Raw genomic sequence first — 7,290 nt, 5'->3', positions numbered from 1 at the left:
AAGCAGTTTTGTGAATGGAGCTTTGAGCTAAGAGATCGAAAATCACAGCAAAACGAGCTAGAACTCGTGCTTGAGTTGGAAGGGGATTTTTCTGGGTAAAAGATGAATTGTGTGGGAGCTGGCATAAGTAGAGGGGAGCCACCAGGGCCCCATGAGACAGGGGGGCGCGCCCTCCTCTCTCGTGGCCTGGTGCTTGCCCCTCCTGCAGTGTTTTCAGTGCCTAAAATCCTCAAATATTCCAGAAAAAATCATACTAAATTTGCAGGGCATTCAAAGCACTTTTATTTTCGGACTATTTTTTAATGCACGGATAATTCAGAAAACAGACCGATAATACTATTTTTGCTTTATTTATTCTAAATAACAGAAAGTAAAAGGAGGGTACAGAAGGTTGTGCCTTCTAGTTTCATCCATCTCGTGATCATCAAAATGAACCCGCTAACAAGGGTGATCAAGTCTTGTTAACAAACTCATTCCGAATAACACGAAACCGGAGAAATTTTGAAAAACACTAAGTTACCTCAATGGGGATATGAAAATCCCCAACAATAAGAATATCATATTTTTTCTTGACAATAGGAAGAGGAAATTCAAAACCTCCAAAAATGATAGTTGGAACTTTTTCAATAGAATTGATGCTATGAACTTGAGATTGTTTCCTCGGAAAGTGTACCGTATGCTCATTGCCATTAACATGAAAAGTGACATTGCCTTTGTTGCAATCAATAACAGCCCCTGCAGTATTAAGAAAAGGTCTACCAAGGATAATAGACATACTATCATCCTCGGGAATATCAAGAATAACAAAGTCCGTTAAGATAGTGACATTTGCAACCACAACAGGCACATCCTCACAAATGCCGACAGGTATAGCAGTTGATTTATCAGCCATTTGCAAAGATACTTCAGTATGTGTCAACTTATTCAATTCAAGTCTACGATATAAACAGAGAGGCATAACACTAACACCGTCTCCAAGATCACATAAAGCAGTTCTGACATAATTTCTTTTAATGGAGCATGGTATAGTTGGAACACCCGGATCTCCAAGTTTCTTTGGTATTCCACCCTTAAAAGTGTAATTAGCAAGCATGGTGGAAATTTCAGCTTCCGGTATCTTTCTTTTATTTGTGATGATATCCTTCATATACTTAGCATAAGGATTTACTTTAAGCATATCAGTTAAGCGCATACGTAAGAAAATAGGTCTAATCATTTCAGCAAAGTGCTCAAAATCCTCATCATCCTTTGACTTGGATGGTTTAGGAGGAAAGGGCATGGGTTTCTGAACCCATGGTCCTCTTTCTTTACCATGCTTCCTAGCAACAAAATCTCTCTTATCATAACGTTGATTCTTTGATTGTGGGTTACCAAGATCAACAGCAGGTTCGATTTCTATATCATTGTTATTACTAGGTTGAACATCTACATGAACATCATTATTAGCATTATCATCAGGTTCATGTTCATCTCCGGATTGTGTTTCAGCATCAGGGATAGAATTATTATTAGGATTCTCAGGTGTTTCTACATTAGGTTCACTAGAAGTTTGCAAAGTCCTATCATTCTTCTTTTTCTTCTTCTTAGAAGAACTAGGAACATCTAGATTACTATTCTGAGAATCTTGTTCAATTCTTTTAGAGTGGCCTTCAGGATACAAAGGTTCCTGAGTCATTCTACCAGTTCTAGTAGACACTCTAACAGCAAAGTCATTTTTATTATTCAATTCATCAAGCAAATCATTTTGAGCTTTGAGTACTTGCTCAGCTTGAGTAGCAACCATAGAAGCATATTTGCTAACGCGATGAAGTTCATCTTTGACTCTAGCCAGATTATCACCTACGTGTCCTATCTCGAAAGCATTATTCTTTAACTCTCTACCAACATAGGCATTAAAACTTTCTTGTCTATCCATAAAGTCATCAAATTCATCTAAGCAAGGGCTATGAAATTTAGTAGAGGGTATTTCAACTTTATCATATCTATAGAGAGAATTTATCTTTACTACCTGTGTCGGGTTATCAAGACAATGTGGTTCTTCAGGCAGTAAATTAAGACCATGTATTTCTTCAATAGGTGGTAAATTCTTAACATCTTCAGCTTTAATACCTTTTTCTTTCATTGATTTCTTTGCCTCTTGCATATCTTCAGGACTGAGAAATAAAACACCTCTCTTCTTCGAAGTGGGTTTAGGAATAGGCTCAGGAGTTGGCTCAATTGGTTCAGGAATTACTTCAGGAACTAGTTCGGGAAGAGTCCAATCATTTTCATTAGTCAACATATTATTCAATAATATTTCATCTTCGTCGACTATTCTTTCCCTGAAAACACAACCAGCACAACTATCCAAGTAGTCCTTGGAAGCATCGGTTAGTCCATTATAAAAGATATCAAGTATTTCATTTTTCTTAAGAGGATGATCAGGCAAAGCATTAAGTAACCGGAGAAGCCTCCCCCAAGCTTGTGGGAGGCTCTCTTCTTTGATTTGCATAAAATTATATATTTCCCGCAAGGCAGCTTCTTTCTTGTGAGCAGGGAAATATTGTTGGAAATATGCCCTAGAGGCAATAATAAAAGGATTATTATTATATTTCCTTGTTCATGATAGTTGTCTTTTATTCATGCTATAATTGTATTATCCGGAAATCGTAATACATGTGTGAATACTTAGACCACAATACGTCCCTAGTGAGCCTCTAGTTGACTAGCTCGTTGATCAACAGATAGTCATGGTTTCCTGACTATGGACATTGGATGTCGTTGATAACGAGATCACATCATTAGGAGAATGATGTGATGGACAAGACCCAATCCTAAGCATAGCACAAGATCGTGTAGTTCATTTTGCTAGAGCTTTTTCCAATGTCAAGTATCTCATCCTTAGACCATGAGATCGTGTAACTCCCGGATACCGTAGGAGTGCTTTGGGTGTACCAAACGTCACAACGTAACTGGGTGACTATAAAAGTGCACTACAGGTATCTCCGAAAGTGTCTGTTGGGTTGACACGGATACAGACTGGGATTTGTCACTCCGTATGACGGAGAGGTATCACTTGGCCCACTCGGTAGTGCATCATCACAATGAGCTCAAAGTGACCAAGTGTCTGGTCACGGGATCATGCATTATGGTATGAGTAAAGTGACTTGCTGGTAACGAGATTGAACGAGGTATTGGGATACCGATGATCGAATCTCGGGCAAGTAACATACCGTCTGACAAAGGGAATAGTATACGGGGTTGCTTGAATCCTCGACATCGTGGTTCATCCGATGAGATCATCGAGGAGTATGTGGGAGCCAACATGGGTATCCAGATCCCGCTGTTGGTTATTGACCGGAGAGCCATCTCGGTCATGTCTGCATGTCTCCCGAACCCGTAGGGTCTACACACTTAAGGTTCGGTGATGCTAGGGTTGTATGAATATGAGTATGCAGCAAACCGAATGTTGTTCGGAGTCCCGGATGAGATCCCGGACATCACGAGGAGTTCCGGAATGGTTTGGAGGTAAAGAATTATATATAGGAAGTGCTGTTTCGGCCATCGGGAAAGTTTCGGGGTCACCCGGTATTGTACCGGGACCATCGGAAGGGTCCTGGCGGTCCACCGGGTGGGGCCACCTATCCCGGAGGGCCCCGTGGGCTGAAGTGGGAGGGGAACCAGCCCCTAGTGGGCTGGTGCACCCCCCCTTGGCCCCCTTGCGCCTAGGGTTGGAAACCCTAGGTGGGGGGGCACTTGCCTTGGGGGGGCACTCCACCCCCCTGGCCACCGCTCTCCTTGAGAGATTTGATCTCCCAGGGCCGGCGCCCCCCCTGGGGGCCTATATAAAGGAGGGCAAGGGGGAGGGCAGCCGCACCCTGTGTCTTGGCGCCTCCCACCCCCTGCTACACCTCTTCCTCCTCCCTCAACAGCTTGGCGAAGCCCTGCCGGAGTTCTGCTGCATCCACCACCACGCCGTTGTGCTGCTGGATCATCATCAACCTCTCCTTCCCCCTTGCTTGATCAAGAAGGAGGAGACGTCATCCGCTCCGTACATGTGTTAAACGCGGAGGTGCTGTCCGTTCGGCACTTGGTCATCGGTGATTTGGATCACGGCGAGTACGACTCCATCATCACCGTTCTCTTGAACGCTTCCGCACGCGATCTACAAAGTGGTATGTAGATGCAATCTCTCTCCTATTACTCGTTGCTTAGATGAACTCATAGATCGATCTTGGTGAAACCGTAGGAAAATTTTAATTTTCTGCAATGTTCCCCAACAGTGGCATCATGAGCTAGGTCTATGCGTAGTTCTGTATTGCACGAGTAGAACACAAATTTGTTGTGGGCGTATATCTTGTCAATTTGCTTGCCGCTACTAGTATTTTCTTGCTTCAGCGGTATTGTGGGATGAAGCGGCCCGGACCGACCTTACACGTACGCTTATGTGAGACAGGTTCCACCGACTGACATGCACTAGTTGCATAAGGTGGCTAGCGGGTGTCTGTCTCTCCTACTTTAGTTGGAAGTGGATTCGACGAAAAGGGTCCTTATGAAGGGTAAATAGAAGTTGAAAAAATCACGTTGTAGTTATTCGTAGGTAAGAAAACGTTCTTGCTGGAACCCAATTGCAGCCATGTAAAAGATGCAACAACAACTAGAGGACGTCTAACTTGTTTTTGCAGCAATTGTCATGTGATGTGATATGGCCAGAAGTTGTGATGAATGATGAATGATATATTGTGATGTATGAGATCATGTTCTTGTAATAGGAATCACGACTTGCATGTCGAGAGTATGACAACCGGCAGGAGCCATAGGAGTTGTCTTTATTTTTTTGTATGACCTGCGTGTCATTGAAGAACGCCATGTAAATTACTTTACTTTATTGCTAAACGCGTTAGCCATATAAGTAGAAGTAGTCGTTGGCGTGAAAACTTCATGAAGACACGATGATGGAGATCATGGTGTCATGCCGGTGACGAAGATGATCATGGATCCCCGAAGATGGAGATCAAAGGAGCTATATGATATTGGCCATATCATGTCACTATTATATAATTGCATGTGATGTTTATTATGTTTATGCATCTTGTTTACTTAGAACGACGGTAGTAAATAATATGATCCCTTATAATAATTTCAAGAAAGTGTTCCCCCTAACTGTGCGCCGTTGCTAAAGTTCGTCGTTTCGAAGCACCACGTGATGATCGGGTGTGATAGATCCTTACGTTCACATACAACGGGTGTAAGACAGTTTTACACATGCAGAAACACTTACGGTTAACTTGACGAGCCTAGCATGTACAGACATGGCCTCGGAACACAAGAGACTGAAAGGTCGAACATGAGTCGTATGGAAGATACGATCAACATGGAGATGTTCACCGATGATGACTAGACCGTCTCACGTGATCAAGAAGGGCAAGGGTAAGAAGAACTTGAAAAAGGACGGCAAAGATGTTGCCGCGCCCGGTAAGCCAGTTGCCGGGAAGAAGTCGAAGAATGGACCCAAGCCTGAGACTGAGTACTTTTATTGCAAGGGGAAGGGTCATTGGAAGCGGAACTGCCCCAAATACTTAGCGGACAAGAAGGCCGGCAACACTAAAGGTATATTTGATATACATGTAATTGATGTGTACCTTACCAGTACTCGTAGTAACTCCTGGGTATTTGATACCGGTGCCGTTGCTCATATTTGTAACTCACAGCAGGAGCTGCGGAATAAGCGGAGACTAGCGAAGGACGAGGTGACGATGCGCGTCGGGAATGGTTCCAAGGTCGATGTGATCGCCATCGGCACGCTACCTCTACATTTACCTAGGGGATTAGTTTTAAACCTCAATAATTGTTATTTAGTGCCAAGTTTGAGCATGAACATTGTATCTGGATCTCGTATGATGCGAGATGGCTACTCATTTAAATCCGAGAATAATGGTTGTTCTATTTATATGAGAGATATGTTTTATGGTCATGCACCAATGGTCAATGGTTTATTCTTAATGAATCTCGAATGTAATGTTACACATATTCATAGTGTGAATACCAAAAGATGTAAAGTAGATAACGATAGTCCCACATACTTGTGGCACTGCCGCCTTGGTCACATTGGTGTCAAACGCATGAAGAAGCTCCATGTCGATGGACTTTTAGAGTCTCTGGATTATGAATCATTTGACACATGCGAACCATGCCTCATGGGCAAAATGACCAAGACCCCGTTCTCCGGAACATTGGAGCGAGCAACCAACTTATTGGAAATCATACATACTGATGTGTGTGGTCCAATGAGCGTTGAGGCTCGCGGAGGATATCGTTATGTTCTCACTCTCACTGATGACTTGAGTAAATATGGGTATGTCTACTTGATGAAACACAAGTCTGAGACCTTTGAAAAGTTCAAGGAATTTCAGAATGAGGTAGAGAATCAACGTGACCAAAAGATAAAATTCTTACGATCAGATCGTGGAGGAGAATATTTAAGTCACGAATTTGGTTCGCACTTAAGGAAATGTGGAATCGTTTCACAACTCACGCCGCCTGGAACACCTCAGCGTAACGGTGTGTCCAAACATCGTAATCGCACTCTACTAGATATGGTGCGATCTATGATGTCTCTTACCGATTTACGGCTATCATTTTGGGGATACGCTCTAGAGACAGCTACATTCACTTTAAATAGGGCACCGTATAAATCCGTTGAGACGACACCGTATGAATTATGGTTTGGCAAGAAACCTAAGCTATCCTTTCTAAAAGTTTGGGGATGCGATGCTTATGTCAAGAAACTTCAACCTGAAAAGCTCAAACCCAAGTCGGAAAAATGCGTCTTCATAGGATACCCTAAGGAACCATTGGGTATACCTTCTACCTTATATCCGAAGGCAAGATCTTTGTTGCCAAGAATGGATCCTTTCTAGAAAAAGAGTTTCTCTCGAAAGGAGTAAGTGGGAGGAAAGTAGAACTCAATGAAGTACTACCTCTTGAACCGGAAAGTAGTGTAGCTCAGGAAAATGTTCCTGTGGTGCCTACACCGACTGGAGAGGAAATTAATGATGATGATCAAGGTACTTCAGATCAAGTTGCTACTGAACTTCGTAGGTCCACAAGGACACGTTCCACACCAGAGTGGTATGGCAACCCTGTCCTGGAAATCATGTTGTTAGACAACGGTGAACCTTCGAACTATGAAGAAGAGATGGCGGGCCCAGATTCCAACAAATGGCTAGAAGCCATGCAATCCGAGATAGAATCCATGTATGAAAACAAAGTATGGACTTTGACTGACTTGCCCGATGATCGGCGAGCGAT

This window comes from Triticum aestivum, chromosome 5B (assembly GCF_018294505.1).
Source record: "Triticum aestivum cultivar Chinese Spring chromosome 5B, IWGSC CS RefSeq v2.1, whole genome shotgun sequence".
NCBI lineage: Eukaryota > Viridiplantae > Streptophyta > Magnoliopsida > Poales > Poaceae > Triticum > Triticum aestivum.
Note: the sequence above shows the minus strand (reverse complement) of the source record.